The sequence below is a fragment of the Lissotriton vulgaris genome, chromosome 9 (genome assembly GCF_964263255.1).
Source record: "Lissotriton vulgaris chromosome 9, aLisVul1.2, whole genome shotgun sequence".
Taxonomy (NCBI): domain Eukaryota; kingdom Metazoa; phylum Chordata; class Amphibia; order Caudata; family Salamandridae; genus Lissotriton; species Lissotriton vulgaris.
Genome location: NC_141697.1, coordinates 739317581 through 739341686, shown reverse-complemented (window position 1 = coordinate 739341686; position 24106 = coordinate 739317581).

The following is a 24106-nucleotide window of genomic DNA, read 5'->3' as shown; positions in this document are numbered from 1 at the left end:
CCAAGCACCTACGACGACTGCAACACATTCAAAACGCCTCTGCCCGACTGATCCTCAACGTCCCTCGCCACAGCCACATCAATCCCCACCTGAGAGACCTACACTGGCTCCCTGTCAAAAAAGGATCACCTTCATCCTACTCACCCACGCACACAAAGCCCTCCACAACACCGGACCAGCCTACCTCAACGGCCGACTCAGCTTCCACACCCCCACCCGCCAGCTCCGCTCTGCCAGCCTCGCCCTCGCCGCGGTCCCACGCATCCAACAAACTACTTCCGGCGGCAGATCCTTCTCCTTCCTCGCGGCCAAGACCTGGAACACCCTCCCTACCCACCTACGTCAGACCCAAGACCTACTCACCTTCAGAAAACTCCTAAAGACCTGGCTCTTTGAGCAGTAGCAGCACACCCTTCCCCTCAGAGCCTTGAGACCCTCATGGGTAAGTAGTGCGCTTTATAAATAGATTGATTGATTGATTGATTGACTGCATAACGATTTTTCCACAAAACATATTCTGGCTGCATTTTCCTCCTACATGTAGGGGATTCTAAAGATACCAAAGGTTTGTGGTTTTCTGTGAAGGGAACCAAGAAAATTGCAAAAATGTAACAATTTTTATAAAAAATAAAATTGGAAGCAAAGTGGTGTCCAAATTAGTGTTTGTTTATTTCTGAAAATGGCATCAACAAAAGCTGTGCTATGCTAAGATCATCTTCTTCAAAGAAAGAATTTTTTTAATCTTCACTGTTTTCACAATTTTCTAGGTGGTGGGTAATATTTCATATTTTTGAGGTTTCTATCTACTTGCAGTTTGTTGGAGAAAGAAGTGTAAAACTCATGGGTGAATCCAGAAAGTCATACATTTCTGAAAAATTAGACATTATTAATTCCGCAAGGGGACATATCTGTAGATTCCTTATGGGTTTACCAAAGACACTAATCATTGGAATTAAACAACTTGGGAAATACATTGTTATCATAGAAATTGGTCACATTGTGTTTAGTTGTAACTGTTTTCTCTGAACAGCAAAACACACAAATAAGAGTTCATCAAACTCTTACAGTTTCAAAATGATGTAATGTTGGTCAGTTGTTCCAAAATAAATGATAGCAGAGCCATCAATTCAGCTCTGGGTTATAATGATGGTCTTCTTTTCACCATTCTCACAATTCATAAGGTAAAATCTATTATTTGAAAAATGTGCATGAAGGAGCAGGGTCAAGACTGATTTGCATAAGTCTGGGTCCCAACTGGGTGGCATAGTGAGCAAAAGAACAATAGATTAAACCCAGATCTCTCAAATGGGGAGTGGTTCAAAAGCACTCCATTTATCATCTCGTGTTTGTCATGAAGGAAAGCTATAAATGTTTTGAATGTGCCCAAGAATCTGATTTTTGGGATGCAGGTATTTGTACCACTTTGAATTTGGGCTTGTCATAACATCAGTTGGTTTTAGGAGCATATTATTTTCTACACACTAACTTGGAAGTAAAAAATGTAGAGAAATCCAACAGCTAATAACAAATGTCCTACTATTCTGTGTTCCCACATTTCCTCCAGTAAGGCCTTAAAACACATCAAGGCAGTTTCCTGTGATGGGTACCTCTGCTATTTGGGCCTCTGGTTAGCCTGCACCCTCAGTAACCGCCCAACCCCACAAGTCTTTTAAATCTAGACACCTAACAGGTTCACAGTGGAGTGGAGTGTGTAGATCCCACTAGGTCTTTCTTACCCAGAATGCCCTGCAAAAATCATACTGTGGCAATAAATATGAATTTGCCACATATTTCTCACTGGAGAGTTCCAGAATCTCCAGTAATCAAGAAACATTCTGCCACCTAGAGTTGCTAATTTTCTTTAAATAAAAATGGAATCTCACTTGTGTAGGCATGCCTTTCCATTGCAAGAGGGAACAACCAAATTGCAACAAAGATTCTACAATTTAATTGTAAACTTTCAAGGAACGTGATAGCTGTGCTATTTTGACCTGGTTTTGGTCAGCTCCCTAGATAATCTACCAACTCTAAACATGTTTGAAAAGAAGATACCTGAGAGAGTCCAAAGTGATGTGGCTTTGTTGGATTCCTCATTGTTCTTTTGCCATAATACCCTGCAAACATCAAAGATTGGCAAAAAGTATAGATTTTATGCATATTTTTCTGTGGGAAAGTCCAGGAATACATATGGATCCACAAAAGTCCTGCCCCCGCCATGCCCACAGTTCTCTTGACAAAAAGTCAACCTCAACTTTGTGGATTGGGCTATCACCCACAAAAGGAAAGGCTCCAAATGCAGCATGAAAACATCAAGATAGTCCATTGAAATACAAAAATTCAAGGGATGATGATAGCTCTGTCATTTCAGATTGGAGATAGCCAAACCCATGGTAACCCATCAACTCCCGGACATTTTTGAAAAGTAAACTCCTGGGCAACTGCATAGTGGTGTGGGCTTGCCTGGATCCCGCTATGATTTTTTACCCAGAATGCCCTACAAATGTCAAACTTTGGTGTATATTCAAAGATTTCTCTGTGGAAAAGATCTGGAATGTGCAGGCATCCACAAAATATCTACCACCCAGAATTCCCAAACATTTCCTTCGAATAACAGTACTCCACTTGAGTGGATGGGCCTATATCCCTTGACAGAAATCAGTACAAACCGGGGTCATGTGATGTCAATGTCCTGTCAATATGGTCTTCACAAGTTAACATTGTTAGTCAGTTCCTATCAACTGCATTAGCTCACTCATGGGGTACCATAAGTCTCAAGAGACTCAGGAAACACAGGGTGAAAATGTTTTTGTCATTGTGTTCTTTGATCAAAACATTGACATTTGTAACACATTTTGGCTAAGAGAATGAGCTGGGAACCATCCAAGCTGCCTCACTCGGGATTCGCCTTACTCAGTACATATCAGAGTTGCACAGGGTAGGTAGGGTTTCCTGGATGCCTGCCAAGTCATTGTCCTAATAATGCAGCAATAAGTGAGAGGTAAATGTGTGTTTTTAGGCATAGGTTTGATATTCAGAAGGCATCCTGGATACAACAATGTGCTGGTATTCTGTATCCACACACTCCTGAAGACCAAAGGTTCCACAGAGTCTCCATGTCACAGACATGCCTTGGAATGGATGGTTTTGCTGGGTGTCACTCATCCCAGTCCCAAATATATAATGAAACCAACTATTCAAAATGTATTCTTTGTAAATGCATACATGGTAAAATTCCTACAGTTAAATTTGTGGTCATTTCTTTTCAGTGGCGAGAGACCCACATATTGTTTACCAATTCCATTGGAAAGAGACTGCGAATGCAATCAAAAGACAATTGGCATGCCTCACCCCTAAAATACAGCATTGTTAGTACGTTGCTAACACCTTTCCAAGAAAGTCAAAGGTTGATAGGGAAATTGATACAATAAATGTTGAGCCTGAGACACATTTTAAACACTATGCATACGCACCAATTTCCCTCATCAAAAACCCTTAGAAAGAAAAGAAAAAATATTCATTCATTCCATCCATTTAAGTGAATCGACCCAGACACAAGCAGAAGAAGGTCCATGAAAAGTAATGCCTGATCAGCAGGTGAACAAAAACCCATAGTGACATGAAGATGCTCCAGACACTCGGACCACATCATCCTGCACCCTCAAGGCACATCACGCCACATCTCACCAACCATTCCTGATGGCAGCAACACCTCAAGACTCAAGTCTTGCACCACCAGAGAAATTGTGTCAGAACCAAAGCTCCCTACTGCCCACGGAAGATGGTCCTGGAATAGTGAATGTGCAACACATGGCATGACACCACATCAACTAAGAGAAGAAAAGGGTTAGGCAGCAGGAAGATCCTTCAGGAAGAAAACCATCCACACACATTTACTCACAGAGTGGGAACTCCAAGAACGTCCTGGAAGATAGCATACATGACAGGTGGCCGCACACCACACTGAACTCAAGAAAAAGAGGAAAAAGGGATCAGTTACTGCCGTGATTATCACCAAGCCAGAGTCCAACACCTGAAGCTGGTTCCCTGAGTACAGAGATAGTCAAACACTGAGAGATCATCTTGCCCAACATCTAAAGAATGTGAATGCTGCTGAACCCAGAAAAATAAGAGACTCAAACGACTAGAAGTTTCCCCCGCATAGTCCCGAAAATGGCGCATGCCATTGCACATGTTGTTGTGAAGATTCACAACAAGAAGTCTCAACTAATTCATTTGAAAGAAGGTGCATGGTGAAGCACTAAGGAGAAATAGGAAGAGGAAGTGTAAGTGTGACCTACTGGTTCACAATAGGCAACCTGATGATCAACCAAGCCCAGGAGGGAAGATCAAGAGAGGCCGGGCCTGAAAAGGCAGGCCTAAGAAGGCTCAAGCTGCTGACGGAGCGCATCTAGACAGACAAGCAGCAAGTCACATAGATGAAATGAGGATGACCTGGCAACAACACAATAGAAGAACTGAGAGTAAGCCACAAGCATACACAAACTGAGTCTCTGCCCCTTGCTTCCCAGCGGATTGGTCCAGACACAGTCACCAACAGCTCAGCAGCCTATAAGATCCTGGCAAAAGGAAGCAGATGCCTTCAGTAAAAAAGAATGTAAGCACCTGGCTACCACCAATCCAAGAAGCTTAATGAACCAAGAAAGAATGCCTTCAACCACCAACTGAAGTCGTCACCGCAGATCGCACAGGTTCACCACATGACTGGCAAACCCAACATGCCACCCCTGTCTTAATGTGTCATCCGTACCATCCATGGAGCAGCGAACATCCCGAGTGCTGTCCAAAAAAGCTTTCAGATCTACGGACAAGAAGCTTGGTAGAGTCAGTCAACCAGAGATTATCTGCTCACCCTGCCTGCACCCAGATCCAAGTGGCAAAGAGCTAGTCTTGAGCAAGACCTAGTTACCCTGCGGTTGCATGAGCTACTAGGCAGTGGCTTCTCTGCAATCTTGCTGTGTCCCAGACATGAAACATACACATTCCCAGTGCAGACCACATGCAGTTCCATGGCAACCCATCAAAGGGCCCTTCACAAGCACAAGAGAGGGACTTGACTGCCCCACAGTCGGATACCAGGAGGTGGCAAGGCTTTGCAATGGGGAGCTCAACAGGTTGCAGATGGGTCAATGAGCCAAGCAACATCAACAAAGCATGCTTCATAATGGATGCTTCATGGTGGACTTCAACAACGCTCCTGGCGCACCCTGTGTTTTTTAACTGTTGACAATAACTACAATGTTAATGGAGAAGTCATTAGGCCTTAGGAACAGAGCTACTGACTCAGAAACTGAGGGACCAGGCTCAATTCTCGGCATTGAATCAACATCTTATGATCTTGGGTGTTGGACCTGGCCCTTTTTGGCAGGTTCACCCCGAAACTTTTTGCTTTTTCCTAGCCTGTTTCTGTGACCTCGAGTTTGGTATGTGCGAACTTGTGAGATTGAATGCTGCGCAATGAAATATGCGGCATGATTGTGTCTAGTGTGGAAGTGCCACTTCTAGAAGTTGGTGGTAGTAGGGGTGGTTAACCCAATATACCCTTGCGGACTTGGGCAGTGAAATTGTTTAAAGGAAAAAGTTGCCAGCAAGGGATTTGTTTGTTGGTCTGAGTTAGACAGTGTAGCGCAGTCTATTTTAATTGGACTTAGCAGCTGAATGAAACAGCAACTGTTCAAAATATTATGAGTCTGTCAACCAAATACTATAGAGACTACCACACTAGCCCCATAGAAATGCAGTAACTTAAACAGATTCAACGACAATCTTGTGATTTCTGGCAGTGAATGAAAAATTAAACACAAGAATCCAGATAAAGCAACACGGAAAGGTTGTTTTTTTTTGGAAAAATTATTATTTTTTATATTGAAATAAATCATCAACGAAAATCAAGGGTGTACAGTTACAAACAATTGCATGTGTTTCTTATGTAAATGGAGCTGAAAAAACAATCCATAAATACAGAAGAAAGCAATCCAGTCGAGAATACACTAAATTAAATTGACTTCTTTACAAGATGATAAATAGAAAGCCAGATGTAAAAAAGGGGAGAGACTTGGATTGAAGTGTCGACGTTTCGGTCTCAGTGGTGTAATCCAGAGACCATCATCAGGACAAGAGGATAATGCAATAAGGATGACCCCTATAAAAAACATATTTAAAATTAACAATTGGTCCTAAAACGTGTTGCAAACATATAAGGACAATTTTGCACATATATTTACATTAATTACATTATGCACATTCAGTGAATTGTGTACAAAAAATACAGTCTAGCAGACTGGTCAGTGTGGTGACCAAAGAGATGACTGGCAAGCATATATAATTACATTAAACACATTACGCAAATTTAGTGAATTATTCACAGAGCTGAAATATAAGAAACTAGTCAGTGTGGTAGCCAAAAAATTGACTGGCAAGGCTTACTTAGAACATGGAAGAGCAGATACACTTACTTATTTCATCAATAAAACAAAGCTGTAGATGAACTCACGCAGAGTTTAACAATTCATTGCCTGTAGGAAGTGGAAAGAAACCACGGATAAGCTAATAAAAATTAATTGTTGTTGATGTCGACATTGGTAAGGAAACCTATTTACCTTAGGGAAGCTTTAAGTCTGTCCCGAAGTGATATCCAAATATCCAGGCCAGAAAAATGTTAAATCTTTGGGGAACCTGTGGTATAAATCTCAGGGTCTGAGATAGCTGTAAAAGGTATTGCATCAAAGATTTAATGTCAAGTGTGAGCCATATAATCCAAATCTTAGTAAAAGTATGAGCTCCCCACACAAAACAATTGTGTTATGTGTGTTAAGTGCTACTGCTATTTATACGTGAGAGGCAAAGAGACAGTGCCTCGAACGAGTTCTTTCCTTATGTAGAGATGCTTAGAGCAGTGTAAATAAGGACGTGCATTCAAACGTTTGTGTGACACGGCGTTAGAAACCGGCTGCAAATAAGTTTAAAATAGCCTTTCGTGTCTCTATGATGTGGCTGAATAAGGTGCTAGATAAGCATTACAGCACAAAGGTCGACATAAAATCGCCTTACGTTATGGTTAGTTAGATAACGCGCTTGGGGTCAGTGAGTGCGTCATTATCGTATTGTAATCATTGCGCTTGAAAGCATATAGCCTTACGAATACTTAAAATATACAAGTTATAACGCTGTGCTCGATATAGCTACACGGCGTGTGGCGTTTAGCAATATTGAAAATTACAACTCACACTGCTGTGTATAGATAGTGACAGCGGTGAAAGGTTAAAAGTGAAATTGACGAGACGGCGTCTAGAGACTTAAAGTCAATAGTGATTACTTACTTCTGAAGCGAGTAACTGGCGTAAAGCGTCTCCTCTGTATCAAATCGAAGGTGAGCTAAGAACCAAAACCAAGGCGGCCAATATATAGCGATATAGGATTGGGTGGCCTGGTCACATGGTATGAGACGGCCGGGAGGCTGAGAAAGTGAACCGAAATGGTCGCCATCTTGTAATGGCTATGTCGACTTATATCACAATCTACACCCACGTTGTGATTTGGAGTCAATCCTGAATATCGTATGGGCTAATAATCCAAGGAATATTAATCACAGGGTAATCAATTAATTGGACACATAAACGAAGGGTGTAAGTAAGATAAGTGGCAATCCATTAGCCCCTGTCGCATAATGCGCACGCACATTCTTTGTAGAATGATCATTATAAACATATATGCAATGACAAACTTCAAAGTTCTTGTTTTGAAGACATGCCATATTCATGACAAATGGTAATTCACAACATAGGATACATAGAGCCAAGGGGTACAAATAATGAGATGCAGATTACAGGTCTTTTTTATAGATCTGTCACATAAAGCGCTCACATTCTTTGTGTAATGTAAAGGTGAATCAGGTAAGACAAGCTAACGTGTGCCATTCAGTGGATGAATTTAAACCATTCTTTACACTGTTTGCGAGCTCTATCCACTGGTTTTCTTTTAGGGTCAGCAGTCTGTCAACATTAGTTTGCCTAATAGTGGGTTTAACCACTTCAATGACCCACCACTTGACACCTTTCCGTGTTGCTTTATCTGGATTCTTGTGTTTAATTTTTCATTCACTGCCAGCAATCACAAGATTGTTGTTTAATCTGTTTAAGTTACTGCATTTCTATGGGGCTAGTGTGGTAGTCTCTATAGTATTTGGTTGACAGACTCATAATATTTTGAACTGTTGCTGTTTCATTCAGCTGCTAAGTCCAATTAAAACAGACTGCGCTACACTGTCTAACTCAGACCAACAAACAAATCCCTTGCTGGCAACTTTTTCCTTTAAACAACTTCTAGCAGTTGGCATATTTGTGTAATTTGTGTCTAGCGTGTGATTGGCTGAAGCTGGCCGGTGAGACTGGCTCCAAGAGTCTGGGAGGGTCTGCCCCGGTGGTGAATGGAGTGATTAGCATGCTGATGTGAGGGGAGGGATGCTCCTGGGCCTGAAAAGGGCTGGGCTTTCCCCACACAATGCTGGCTCCACCCCCTGTTGTGCGTCTGATGTCCCCAGCCTGGCCAGTGAAAGGAGTTCCCTATAACCAGTTGTAGCTGGTTCTCACATTGCCTGCACCCTGCAAGACAAAGGATTTTATGGTATGAAAAGGGGCTGTGCCCCTTACAAAATGTTCTTGTTTTTGCCAACTTGAATCCTGCCAGGGGCGTGCTGCTGGTTGGGCCCAGGGGAAGGCTTGCCTCCCTGGGCCCTGCCCAGCCCTTGGATACCTGCTGGACTGCATGGCTGGGAGTCCTCCCTTTGGGGCTTGATGGACTCTGCCCCCCTAGTGCCTGGGAGGTGCTTTATTTTGGAATTGCCGTGTTGCTGGGGCCCTGGTTGCTTGTGGGGCCATTCCTGAGGGGCCTAGCGCTGCCTGTGCCCCCAGCGCCTTAAGGGCACTTGGTTTTTGATTGCTGGGCGGAGCCCTGTCGTTTCTCCCTTTAGGGAAGCGCTCCGGCCCTCTGTGTGCCCCGAGTGCCAGTGCCCACCCGGCGTCTTTATTTGCCCTTTTTTTTAGGTAGTTTTACGGGTGCCAGCCCGTTTTTATGGCGCCTTAAGCAGGTACTCTCCCCGCTTTTTACTTTTTAATTACGAGGCTGCCTACCCCTCTATACCCCCGAAAGAAATCACCGCCGCAGCCCGACCCATTTTTATTAATGGCCACCGCCGCATCCCGCCTGGTTGTGGGCGGGGACAAAGACAGAAGAGGAAGCTGTGTGAGGAGGAGGACGGGAGCCCACCCCGCCTCCTCGCATGCTGGGTAGCGAGTTCCAGGAGCCCCGTGGTGTCCAGAGGCCAGGGGGAAGCCTTTGCCGTCGTTGCCGGTCTCCCGGAAGAAGAGGGAGACCGGAGATAAGCCCCGCGAGAGAGGAAGCCGGCAGGAGGAGAAGTGCGGCAGAGATGGCGCGGGGCTCCCGTGAGGTTGGGAGAGCCCCGCACCGAAGGAAGAAGCCGTCCTGTGCGGGCCACACCTAGCTGGTCTCCCGTGAGGCGAGGGAGACCAGCGCCAATCCCCGCAACCCCGACTGGAGTCAGCCTCCAATGGCGGAGGCGTCACAGAGAAGAGGAGCCCCGCCGAAGGACAGCCCGATGAGTAGGAAGGGCTGGGGGGGCTCCGTGATGCTGCTTTTGGTGCTGGTTTGAGGCACTGAGTCAGGGCGGCCCCGGATGGCAGTGGGCCGCCCCACCGTGTGTACAGAGCCCGAGAGGCTTCCGGGGGCCAGTATTGTTAGAGGGGGCGTGGGGGCACATTGCCGGTGCCCGCCCGCTCCTGCTAAGTAGTGCTCCTGATTTAGGTCTATTGTCCTGAGTCCCCCGAGCGGGACTCCACCGTTATTAAGGGTATTTGTTCTTCAGAGCCCCAAGAGGCTCGTGGCCGCATTTACTTTATTTGGAGCCCAGTGAGGCTCTTGAGGGCATTTTATATTTAGAGTCCAGAGGGGCTCACCGCCCACATGATGTTTAGAGCCCAGTGAGTCTCTTGAGGGACACAAGTGTTTTCAGAGCCTGTGTGGCTCCAACAGTTGGCGTAGTTCTGTTCTAGGGTCAGTGAGGACGCTGTCGCAGTTTTGATTCCCAGCTGCCCAGCAATTAGTGGGCAGCTGCACCGTTTAGGCCCTTGTGATTGTTCCCAGCTGCCCAGCAATTAGTGGGCAGCTGCAACGTTTAGGTTAGCGCCGGTGGTGCACCCCTGACTGGGGCGTGTTTGTTATATACAAGGGAACCCCATACAGTAGAACCTGGGGTAGAATGATAATTTTATAGAACAATGGTTCGGAGTAGGCCTTATGTGGTCCTTAAAGGAAAACAGAGGGTATTAGCGAGTGTTTAATAAGTCGCTAGGGAGCATTGGTAGTAGGAAAAATTTGGAGTTTTTTATTTTTACTCTTTTCTCATAGCAAGACACAAAATTATATATATATATACACTGTATTTCAGGTGCTCAGGTGAATAGTACGGTGCAGGACGTGACATAGGTGATCAAAGTGAACGAACTGTCACACACAACAAGGATAAACACACACAACAATTATATACAATGGTACAAGTGAAATTCCTTGGGTAGGAAATACAGTGTATATATATATATAATTTTGTGTCTTGCTATGAGAAAAGAGTAAAAGTAAAAAACTCCAAATTTTTCCTACTACCAATGCTCCCTAGCGACTTATTAAACATGTTTTATGCATCATGTCTTTTCCTTCCCTACACCTCTGAATGTTGTGATGCATCATGTGCAATGTGTTCTTGCTTATACCCCTAATTGTATTGTGATACTTAGGTGGTTGTTCTTTCTAGTACAGGTGGTCCCAGTGAGGTCCTGGTTCCCTGTGTGACATTCTCCTAAGGTGGTTAGGGTTGCATAGGTGGTGCTTACCTGTTAGCAGTAGTTACTGGTTGTGTGCTATACTTGCTAATTTGTGCTACAGTGATTTTATATCCTATATTCTATGTTCTAGAAGTGCTATTTCTACTAAGTGCTGATTCTGACAGTGGCCCGCTCGGTCCTGTCCTGTGTAAATAATCCCTTGTGAATATTGCCTGTGCCAGTTGGCACCATGTATATTGTGTGAGTACTATCTGATGTGTTTTTACAACACAAAAGTTATTTTTATATATCCTTTTGTGGAGTTCCTTTTGTGGTGTGCCTGGGATGTTGTTGCTGTGAGGGTGCGCAGATACTTTACACATCGCCTCCGGGATAAGCCTGTCTGCTCGTGCCAAGCTACCAAGGGGGTGAGCAGGGGTTATCTTGGCGTGTGACTCCCTTGCCCTGACTAGAATGGTGGTTTCTGCCTAGCTTTGGCGTCAGCCTTAGCCAACCAGAAATAGCCAGTTCTAACATTGGGCAAATCACTTAATCAGTCTGCGCCAAAAAAGGAATATTCTGCACTTGTGTGATGTAACTGGTGCTCATGTAAATCGCTCTAATGCCCTCTGTGCTATATAAAAAAACATATTGCATTTTTTCTTCTTAGGAGGGTTTAAAAAACCCTGGTCTTTTTGCAAAATATACAGTTACTCTTCAATAAACAGAAAGTAATATGACCTGCTAACCACTATCGAGTATTGCATGCCCTGCTGTTTCCTGAGTCCAACTTTGAAAATATTAACTATTAAGATGTCGGTCATAAAGCCTCCGACCCTAAGTCAATTCCGACTGGCTGACTACAATACAGCCGGTCGGAATTAATACTGGCTGGTCATTCAGGCTGGCTTCCGACAGGCTCAAGGACCCCGTTGTAATCCATCTGTACGCTGTTCGGATTATGATGCATATGGAAAGCCTGTCAGAAAGCATGTTTGGGGGCCACTAGCAGGGCCCCCTTTCCTTTGCGGCCTCCCTATGGTGTGGTGACCCCCTGTTAATCCCTTCACATCAGGCCAGGCACAATGAGGTGCCTGCCACATGTTACAGGGTTGAACACAATCTCCCATTGCTCTACGGGAGCTTGTTTAATGGCCAGTTTACACAAGCTCCCATAGAGAAATGGCAGAATGTGACCACACCATATGTGGTCGCATCGTAATTAGAAAGTCTGGACCGCCAACCGGAAGTCGGTCTGTGCCGTTTCCATCACGGTGTTGGTCGGAGGAAACTCTGAGTGACATTGTAATAAGCCCCTATGTGTGCTAGAACCCTTGTGGTTCTGGGCAGACTCAACAGGTAATTTCGTAACTTGCTGGGATGTGTTAAGGTGTGATTATTAATGGTTATGACACAATTAGAAGCAGTGCGTGATTTTATGCTGTGGAATAAAGGCGTACAGTGCAGAGCTCCATGTGTGGCATATTCTTTTGCATGGTTCCGGGGCTGGGAGGATGCTACAACTGGTGACGAATAGGGGATCTGTGCCCTGAAGAAACAAGACTGATCTCCCTGCGAGTTTGCAACACTACAGAAATTTGCTCATGCGAACCACCTGCCCATGTATGGCTCTCAAAGAAGTTGAAGGACCTGCAGAGAAGCGCATTCATAAAGCCCACCAGAAAACCCCTGGTAAGGCCAAAAGATGAGACTTGTGTCACATCACAATACAGAGTCATAATCGATACAAAGTGAAACACTAAAGTTAGCCACAACCAGGTATGATGCTACCAGGTCTGAAGGTGCAAGTGTATTTACTAAGAAAAACGAGAGGAGTGTCTCATGACCTTGAAACCGGTGTGGCGACCAGGCCTGGTTGAGCCGCAGATGCAGGCACAGCAGCAAGTGACATCCAGTGCACCGAAAAGCCTTCAGAATTGTTAAATGTTCAATGGCTGCAGTAGGGAGCACCAAGTATGATGCAATTGCGTTCCTGAAACCAATAATGCCATTCGACATAGCCAAGAAGCAGAAAATTGGTGACAGGTAGACTGCATAGATAGAGACATTTGATGATTTCATAAACCCACTGTAAGCAGAAGATAATGAGAAAATGATTAGGTACTTAAAGATTCTTGCTGCTAACAGAGAAGTGATAAAGAAAATAGCCCAAGCTGATGTAATATCATACAGTCAGATCAAAGAAACACTGGGAGCCTAGTTCAGTCCTAATCAGAGCTAACCAGTTTCAAGAAACTTCTAAAGACCTGGCTGTTCTAGTTGCACAAGTGCATTAAGTACCTTTTCCTCGAAGCGCTGAGAGATCCCTTTGGGGATGATTCACTTGCGCTCTACAAATCCACAAGTAAAGTAAAGTCCAATGCCAAATGTTGGCTCTGAAAGGTACATTTTAAATCAAGTGAGACAGCAAGCTGGAGAAACGATGGATACATTTGTTAAAAGACATGATGTGCTTATCAAACACTGCAAGTTTAGTTAATGTAATGATGAAGAAGCCATATGTCTTCATGTCACCCACACCCACCCCCAGTCACAGATATGGGTTGAATTTATCAGTATTCTTTAGCTCACTTTGCCACCCTAGAAAACTACTTTATAATGGATTGCAAAGCAAAAGAGAAACTAACTACGTCACAAAGAGAAGAGAAAATGGGTGCCAAAATGTTCCAGAAAAATTCTTGCCTCACCCACAAAGCCAAAAGCAACATCAGCTACAACAAGTAGAAATCATGCAAAGCTGATCATCGTCAAGTTCATCCAACAAAGGTTTGTCAATGTAAATATGGAGCGCCAGTGATGAAGACGGATGTGTGATGATGGCATCGAACAAACAGCGACAGGCACATTTAGGTTTGGGTGCCTGCAAAGAAGAACAAATGACAAAGGCAAACCACCACACGAAACAACAGAATTCATTTGGACATTAACCTAACATTACAATAAAGGTCAATGGTTGCGCATAAGATTTATTTAGACAGTGGTACTTGGATTAACATCATGTCGGTCAAAAAGTACAACAGCTTATCTCCTGTGCCGTGCCTCAGCCTGTCGTACATGAAAGTATACATGTATGCTGCTTCTTAACAGTTGCAGAGTCAAAGACAATGAAATATTAAACAGTATCAGTGCAAGCGTCAGTTCACGTTCTTCAAGAAGCCTTGTCCAGTGCATACCTACTCAGTTTTGCCACCGCTGCTGACATGGGACTGGTATCTCTCAATTGCAACCTCCAAACTCAATCTAAAGCAGCAAGTCAGTATCAATTGTTATTTCATGCCCTAGGCTGGCTAAAGACAATGATGGCGCTAATTCACATCAATGAAAATGGTCATCCTATTGCCCAGTGGCATAGGAGAATCGCTTTACACTAGCATGAAACTGTTCAGAAAGAACTCGAAACACTGTTGAAGCATGACATCATTGAGCGCTCCACTGATCATATGCCATGGGTTGCACCCATAGTGATGTGCCAAAGAAAGATAGTGGAGGTGCAGTTTGCATCTTTGTTGATATATGCCAGGCCATAAAAGCAATCAAGATAGAGAGACATCCTGGTACACACTTAGCCGCCAGGATCCTACAACTGAATGAGGCCAAAGTCTTTCCCAGTCTTGACCTGAACAAGGGACACCATCAACTAGAGTTGGAAAAAAACTGCAGGTACCTCATTACTTTTTCAAATCATGTTTGCTTGTTCAGATGCATACGTTTGAGATTTGGAGTGCTGTAGAAATATTTCAGAATGGTTACGTAGAATAATTCAACCTGTCATGCATGCTTTTACTTACAGTGTACTGGGAGTAAGTGTTTGACATTGTTAAGCATTCCGTCCATCATTAGTTCTTTTTGCATTTGTCGCCCTAAGAGTGACAAGTATGCCCAGATATGGTTTCCGTTCTCAACATGCCACCGTAGTCAAGATATCGTGACTGATGAGGGGTGATGTGCTGAAATTGGTCCAAGGATGCTTGTTTCCAATCTGGGAGGGCCTGGCCATACAGTTCCAGTTCATGCTGGACTTTTCCCATGGGAAGCAGGGCCAAGGCTGATTTGCATATAGCTGGGTCCAAACTGGAATGTTATGGTGAACAAAAAAACTATGGATTTAGGCCCAGATCTCAGTACTGGGGGGTGAGTGTATGACATTGTTCAGCATTCCATCCATATTTTGTTCTTTTTGCATTTGCTGCCCAAATTTGGATGGGTATGTCCAGACATAGGTACTGTGCTCACTATGCCACCTGAGTCAAACCATCTTTGCTGATAAGGGGTGCACCCTGAAACCAGTCCTAGGATGCTTGTCTCCAGTCTGGGTAGTACCTTGCCTGGCAGTTTGAGCTGGGCTGCTCCATGGGGAGCAGTGTCAAACTGATTTGTGTATGACTGGTTCCAAGCTGCAATGGTGGGCAAAAAAATGATGAATTTAGGCTCAGATATCTCTATTGGGGGTGTTTGACATTGTTCAGCACTCTGTTCATCATTTTTTTCTTTTTGCATTTGTTGCCTTAAGTGGGAAGTGTATGCCCAAACATGGGTAACCTGGGCACCATGCCCCCGAAGTCAAGCTATCATTGCTGATGATGGGTGATTGCCCAAAACCAGTCCTAGGAAGCTTGCTTCCAGTCACGGGAAGCCCTGGCTTGGCAGTTCGGGCTGAATGTTTCCCATGGGGAGCAGGGTCAAGGCTGATTTGCATATTTCTTGGTCCAAAATGGAATGGTGTCGTGAGCAAAATAAAGATGGATTTAGGCCTGGATCTCTGTACTGCGGGTGAGTGCTTGACATTGTTCAGCATCATGCCCATCATTTGGTTTCTTTGCATTTGTCACCCTAAGTGGGATGGTTATGCCCAGACATAGGTCACATGCTAACAATTCCACCAGAGTGAAACTATCCTGACTGATGAGGGGTGATAACTCCGAACCAATCCTAGAATACTTGTTTCTGGTCTGCACGATCAAGGATGATTTGCGTATGGCTTGGTCTAAACTGGAATCGTGTGGTGAGCAAAAAACAATGATTAAGGCCCAAATCTCTCTACTGATTGGGAGTGTTTGACATTGTTAAGCATTCTGTCCATAATCCATAATTTGTTCTTTTTGCATTTGGCGGCCTAAGTGGGACGATAATGCCCAGACATGGGTCCAATGCTCACCAAGCCACCGAAGGCAAGCTATCCTGGCTGATATGGGGTAATACCCCAAACCCGTTCTGCGCTGCTTTTTTACGGTTCAGGGAGGACCAGGCCTGGCAGTTCGGACTGGACTGTTCCCATGGGGAGAAGGGTCAAGTCTTGGCCCATACTGGAATATTGAGGTGTGCAAAAAAAACATGGATTTAGACCCATATCCCTGTATTGGGGGTGAGTGCTTGACATTGTTCAGCATTCCATCCTTCATTTGTTCTTTTTGCATTTATTGCCCTAAGTGGTGTGGGTATGCCCAGGCTAAGGTCCCATGCTCACCATGCCAACTGAGTAAAGTTATAATTGCTGATGAGGGGTGATACCCTGAAACCAGTCCTAGGATGTTTGTTTCCGTCCCGAGATGACTTGGCCTGGCAGTTTGGGCTGGACTGTTCCCATGGGGAGCAGGGTCTAGGTTGATTTTCATATGCTTGGGTACAAACTGGAATGTTAAGCAAAAAAAAGATGGATTTAGACCCAGATCCCTGTGCTGGGGGTGAGTACTTGACATTGTTCAGCACTCTCTCCATCATTTGTTCTTTTTGCATTTGTCAGTCTTTGTGGGACGCGTATGCTGAGACATAGGTCTCATGCTCACCATGCCACCGGTGTCAAGCTATCCTGGCTTATGAGGGGTGAAATCTCCAAAAACTGGTCCTGGGATGCTAGTTTACGGTCCAGGGAGGACCTGGATTGGCAATTTGGGGCTGGGCTGTTCCCATGGGGAGCAGATTAAGGATGATTTGCATATGGCTGGGTTAAAACTGGAATATTGTAGTGAGCAAACAAACAATGGATGTAGGGCCAGATCTCTGTACTGGGGGTAAGTTTTCAACATTGTTCAGCGTTCCGTCCATCATTCGATCTTGTGCACTAAGTGGGACAGGCATTCCAAGACATGGCTCCCATGCTCACCATGCCACCGGAGTCAAGCTGGCATGACTGATATGGGGTGATACCTCAAACCGGTCCTGGGGTTCTTGTTTATTGTTCAGGGAGGACCTAACCTGCCAGTTTGGACTGGACTGTTCCCATGGGGAGAAGGCTCAAGGATGATTGGCATATTGCTGGGCTCAAACTGGAATGGTGTGGTGAGCAAACAAACAATGGATTTGGGCCCATATATCTGAACTGGGGAGAGTATTTGACATTGTTCAACATTCTCTCCATAATTTGTTCTTTTTTGCATTTGTTGGCCAAAGTGGGATGTTCATGCCCAGACTTGGGTCCAATGCTCACCAGGCCACTGAAGTCAAGCTATCATGGCTAATGAGGGGTGATACCCCGAAATAAATCCTAGGATGCCCTTTTCCGGTCCAGGGAGGACCTGGCCTGGCAGTTTGGGTTGGGCTGTTACCATGTGGAGCAGGGTCAGGGCTGATATACATATGGCTGTGTCCAAACTGGACTGGTGTGGTGAACGACAAAGGTATAGATTTAGGCCCAGATCTCTGTAATGGTGGTGAATGCTTGTGATTTGGAAAAAGTAGGGACACCCTACATGCAAATAATGCACTTGCTAGCCATAGGGAAAATAACAAGGGGTAAAAAAGAGGCTAGAACCAAGTATGCCATAATCAAAAAACTATTAACTTTCAGGACAACATATTAATGACTAATCAAATAACATTGTGCATGCATTATTCATAAATGACTTTGTCACTATTCAGATATTTTTTATCAAAAATCTTTTTATTTTCATTATATTTATTATTTTTAAGTATCAAAATAATATCATTTTACAATTAAAATCATCAATGCATCAAAGTAAAGATACACATAGGTGGCATAATCATATATTCAAAAAAGGTACAGTACAATTGAAGTGTGCAATTGATTAAACAATTTGTTACATGGTATATTTGTATACAGAAGCAGAGTCCAAATGGTTCATGGACAGAGAGGAAGGCTGGCAGTAGATGGGAACTACGTGCGTTTCTGCAAGGTGCCTTCGTTAGGGGGGCGTCTCAACTTTCTCTATTCCTGTATAATTCCACAATGTATATACAATGGGTGAGAGTGTTTCTGCCTTCTGGAACTCTTATTTGTGCACTCAGGGACTTTGCTTAACCTTTTATTGGGAGGGAGTGTGGAAAAGGGCAGAGATTTACGTTCTACACATAGTGTTCAGGCACTTCAGTGAATTCTGTGTTCCACCTTTTTCTATATCCTCATATTCTTATACTGATGCCTGTATTTTTGCAAAGGGTCCCGATCTAGTTTAAAAGTGAGGTCCGTCTTTTTATATTGTACTTTTTTCTGTACGGAGCGATGGGCTAATGGTCCAAATTTATTTTTTCACAATATTCGACTTAAATTATTTTGTTTAGGTGTGGTGTCACATATTTAATGATGTAATATGTGATTCCCTCGTCCCATAGGGTCGGCTTCTATTTATCTGTATTGGGTCGGTACTCCATCCATGGGGGTGAGTGCTTGACATTGTTCAGAATTCCATCCATCATTTTTGCATTTAATTATACTAATGACATACTGGTATTTGGGCTACAAAAAAAATTTGCATGGCAAGACTCTTACACAAGTGTGCCAGTTACCTGCTGATACAAGTCTCACTTTAAAAGCAGCAAATTGTAAGTTTAACAAGACCAAACTCAAATTATTTGGGCACATATTCTCCGATGAGGGAATGACTCCTGATTCATGTAAAGTGCAAGCACTGTCAGTTACCTTTCCCCCACAAGATGTTTTCATGCTGCGATCCTTATTAGGCATGGCTAGTCATTGCTCAAGGTATATTAATGACTTTGCTACAGTGAGTGTCCCATTGAGAGACTTGACAAAATTATATGTTCCTTTCAAAGGTCTGCTGAATATGATCAAATCTTATAAGAATAAAAAAAACTGATTCAAAATTAATCTCCGATGACCTATCTTGACCTCAAGTTCCATGCTAAGATCACAGTCTATATGAGCCAGGTGGGGTTGGGAGCAATCCTTGCTTAGCATAATGATCCTCTGAATGCTCAGAGACACATTGTGGCCCTTACCAGTTGAAGCCTGTCTGATACAGATTGTACCTTGTCCCATCCCGAGAAGGAGAGTTGGGCTTAGTGTGGGCCTGTGAACATTTTCATGTGTTTCCATTTGAAAAACCTTTTGCTATCCTTACAGATCACCAAGTTCTGCTCACTTTCTTTGAAATCTGAAAGACAAGATGCCCCCCCGCATTGAGAGGTGGGTGTTGTGATTGTAAGAGTATGACTACGCAATTGTACACAAGCTGGGTAAAGTTCTGAACCCTGCTGATTACTTCTCATGAGTATCATTACTGCTGCACATTTTGACATTCAAAACAGCTGAGGAGTACATTAACTTCATTGTGAGGAACAGCACACCTTTAGCTCTATCCAGTGAACAGATCACATCTGCTACTAATGCTGATAAGAACATCAAAGAAATAATTTCAACTCAATTGGGGAAGAAGCATGCTTGAGCTTTAGCTGATGAAGTTACATTTAAGAAATGTACAGGCTGAACTGTCCATTAACACGGAAGGTGCTATATTGAGAGGCTCACGGATCGTCATACTTGAGAGATTAGGACAGCAAGAGATTGAACTAGCTCATGAAGGACATTGTGGCATTGTAGCCCTCAAAACAGGCCTAAGCAGACCGAGGGGCATATTTACAAGGGGATATCACCACCACGACCGGACTGGCTGTAGTAGGCACTGGGAGTTTCCCCAGTAGGCCGGAGGGGTGGGGGCCGGTTTTGTGGCTGTGGGGGCTGGTTTTGTGGCTTGGGCCGGTTTTGCAGCAGTGCTGCCATATTGGCCCCCTGTAACAAAAATGGGAGCTGTGCATTCTGCAGCACTCATAGAAAGAGCAAATAGCCCTTCAAGATTGTTTACAGTCAGGAAGGTGTCCCTTCCCGCACATAAACAATTCCCCCTGCAGCGCAGGCACCCTTGCAGCATAACGCAAGAGGGCTTGCGCTGGTGCTAGGTTGCTTTATTAGCACCAGCGCTAGGTGAAACACAGGGGTGCACCGTATTTTTGAAAATACAGCTCAACCCTGGGTTTTAAAAATGTTGGAGCGCCCTAAACTAGTTCTGACTGGTATCCCCAAGCTCTGTGCTGTGACAGAAAGGGAAATGCTAGTATAACTTTAGGGGCTGTGACCCCATGATGTTGTTTCGTATTTGTTACTGATCCTGCGGGGCACGCTGCTGGTGGAGCCCAGGGGGGCTGCCAGGAGGGCTGCCTGGGCCCTGCATTGCCCCTTCATCTGAGGATTTATTTTTTTAGCTACAGGACCTTTGCCTGTTCTGGCGCTGTGAGAGCGCTTGACCTTGGGAGAAAAGAAGCACAAGGGTTCTGCAGCGCTGGGCTGCTCGACTTGATGGATGGAATCCCATTGTGAGGGAATGCCCCATAAATGCACAGAGGAACGGGTGCCCACCCAGAGTTTCTGCCGCTGTTTGCTTTTAGGGACTAGCGGGAGCCCACCTCACTTTATATTTTTAAATCAAGAGGGAGCCTACCCTTCATTGCCGCATCTTAAAAAGAATCTCCGCTGCGGCCCGAAACCGGAAGTCAGGCAACGTGGTACTTGATGTGGGGCGGGACTTCCGCTTCCCGTAGGGAAGCCCCATGCCCATGCCACTCGAGTGGTGCAGAGTCCCTGGTCCGAGGTAGGGGCCCGGGTGAAGAAAAGAAAGAACCCAGGCAGGAGCCCACCTCGCGCTTGACATTGTGAGGAAGCGAGGAGAACGCCCGCATGTGAAGAGGAGAAGTGGCTGAATAGAAACCTGCAGCCAGGCAGGGCTCCCTTGAGCCGAGAGAGCCCCGCGCCTCTGATGGTAGCAGTCCCAGTCCCAGAAGGGGGACCAGGCGAAGAAAAGCACCAGTGAGGAGAGAGCCTCCCTAGATCAGTCCGGTGAGTGGGGGCTCCAGGGGCATTTTGTTGGTGCCGATCGCGGCACCGTGACGGTGACTTAGGCTGAGTGGTCTCGCAAGAGAGCGGGCCACTCCAACGAGGAAGGCGTGTTAATTGCAGAGAGTTCAGTGGGGGCTCCCAGATCGGAGCACATTGTCGGCGCTCTTGCTCCCGCCCCAGCTGCCCCGCTTGACAGTGGGCAGCTGCCATGTTTTTGCCTGCATCCTGTTTTCCTACCGAGTCCTAATAGGGGACCCCAAGGGTGCATAGGTGCTGATGCCAGCATTTCAGTGTCACAGCTGCACCTCACCAGCGCAGGCAGCTGCAGCGAAAGGGGCACCATTGATTCAGAGTCCCTGAGTGGGACAGGTGGCACAGAGGTGCCAGGCCTTTACTTGCTTCACAGCTGCCCAGCAAGTAGTGGGCAGCTCCTACATTTAGGCCACAGTTCTTTGAGGCATTCCGAGAGATAGGAGTGAGTTGCACTCCTTGGCCCTAGCGCAATGGTGCACTTTGGATACCGCTGAATAGGCAGCAGCCCTGACATTCTGGACAAAGGGCATTTGAGCCCCTTTGAAAAGTCCACTTGGCCAGGGAGTCAGTGATTTACATGATATTAGAAAATGTGATGCTTTTCTGTTTTCCATGCCTCTAAATGCGTTTGGGGGTGAGGTTATTTGCATACTGTGATTATGCCAGTGAGATTATTTCCTACTGTGAGTATACCCCTAATGTAAGTGATGCTTAGGAGGTTAGGGTCTAAGATGTTAGACTGATGAGGTTGGCATACAATGGATTTGGCCCCTTTGTGATACTGTGCATAATGTGGTTTTTGTGACAGGCTGATGCTGAGTACAGTTGTTACCAGTGATTACTGGTTGTACGTTTATGATATGTCTTACTTTTACTTAGTTCACTTTGTGATGGTTCTGACAGTGGTCCAGTGGGCCCTGCCAGGTGTAAATAATCCCTTGTAAATATGACTGAGTGCCAGTTGGCACAATGTATATTATGTGAGTACTATTCTAATGTGTTATGAGAATACAAAGGCTATTTTTGATATAACCTTGTGTGGAGTTCCTTTTGTGATGTGCCTGAGATGTTGTTGGTGTGTGCGTGCGCAAACGCTTTACACATGGCCTCCGGGATAAGCCTCACTGCTCGTGCCAAGCTACCAAGAGGTTGAGCAGGGGTTATCTTTGGCGTGTAACTCCCTTGCTCTGACTATAGTGGTGGTCTCTGCCTGGCTTTGGTGCTTGCCTTAGCCATCCAGAGATCCCATTTCTAACACTATGTAAGTAGTAGGGAAACACAATTTTGCTTTAGATTGCATCAATTTGTCATCAAAGGATAGCATAGATCCTATATCTGTCTCTATATTATCTTCCAGGGGCAACGTAATCTAAAGCAGAGATTTAAATTAAGGTGAAATTAGAAAGGTGTCAGCTGTCATAGTCCACCTTAGAAGAAACTCCAACATGGATCACGTAGCATGAAATCACACTAACCAAAACAGAGGTATGTGCCTCAAGGTGTACTAAGTCAGGATCTAAACTATCCCTCACTAGGTTGCATCATAACATTAGTTACATTCAAAGGACATCCCACTATCTGTACTTCGTAAATTTCCATACTACCAGCACACTCTGGTTTCTTTACACCGCCTTGTCGTTCTCATAAATCAGTACTCCAGCCGTCCTTGGTCTCGTCTCTTTCTCCCATGAGAAATCTCCTCCTGTCTTATTGCATTTCTTCGTACCAGTTGCCACTTCACACACCTCCCTATCTACTAAGAACAAAATACCCTTTTCTCTCTTTAAAAAAGTCTTATCTACCTGCAGTGGGAATACAAAATACATGCAATATTTCTGCTGCAAGAAAGAAGTATGGATTCAAATGTTAACTGGAACGTGAGCTTGAATTCAAATACATCTCAGGCCCACAAGATAAGCTAAGTTAACGTGTGCACTGGATACATTATGTGCATGTCTCTACACTCAAATAAATCAAACTTTCAACATATGCTTTAGTAATTAACACAGTAATAATATGATTATTTTTTTTGTAAACAGCTCATTATACCACTTATCTGTGAACACATCAGGAGACGTTTCTCATGAAATATTAATACATAAGCACCACAGTTCTATCAGGTACATCTCTTAACACACATGCATTTCATTAGTGAGCAGTACACAATAAAGAGTATCGTTTTCTTTCTTAAGAAGTTATCTTTTGCAAAACAGGTCCATCCACTTTGCAGGTCTATGTATTTGTGATAACATCATAACTAAATATTGCCACAGTTCCTGTATCATAGTTTGCCTTTATTAAACTCATCATACCACGTTTCTGAATGTTCTTGCTTTATAATTCAAACAACTTTCAACAAAAATTGGTCCTCCAATACCGCATAACTCCAGTTGTCTGGGATATGCCTTTTTACTGTTATCTACTGTGATGAGCCCTCAAGCACTGTCCTCTTTCAACTCTTTCCTTATACCTGCAAACATTCATTTCCCGTTTCCTGCTCTGCCCCATCATCTTCCCAGGATATTTTACCAAGACCCTGGAGATAGTGGAGAGCTTGCACATGCCTTAGCTGTTGTTGCAAAACAACGAAGGAGGAATGCCAGTACTGATAATATAATTAACGAACCACTTATCAACCAGAAAAAGATATACTTCAAGACTGGGAAATGCTATTGAATAGCTACTTTATTCTGCAAAATATATTAAAAGGTACAATAATTTTAACCTTAGTGGGTATAGTCAACACCAAAGAAATTTTTGTGACAAAAATGAAAATAAGGGACACAGCACAAGGTAAAATATCAACCATACAGCCATAAATCAAACATATCACAGTCATACCACAAACATTCATACATTCATACTGGAGTACTTCACACAGACTGGAGAATTCATACACCAGTAGGGGAAGTAACAAGTCTGCTGTAAATTTGTAAAAAATTCAACTCGAAACAATACACTCCTTTGGGTCAAAATAAGTCAATTATTTCTAGATATTTACAAAAGTGAGTGTACAATTCTCAGGACTAGTGAAATACAGTTATAACACTAGAACAACCAAAGGCAGACCAAAACAGGGGGGGGCCAACGCGTTTCGAATCCCTAATGGCAAACGGAG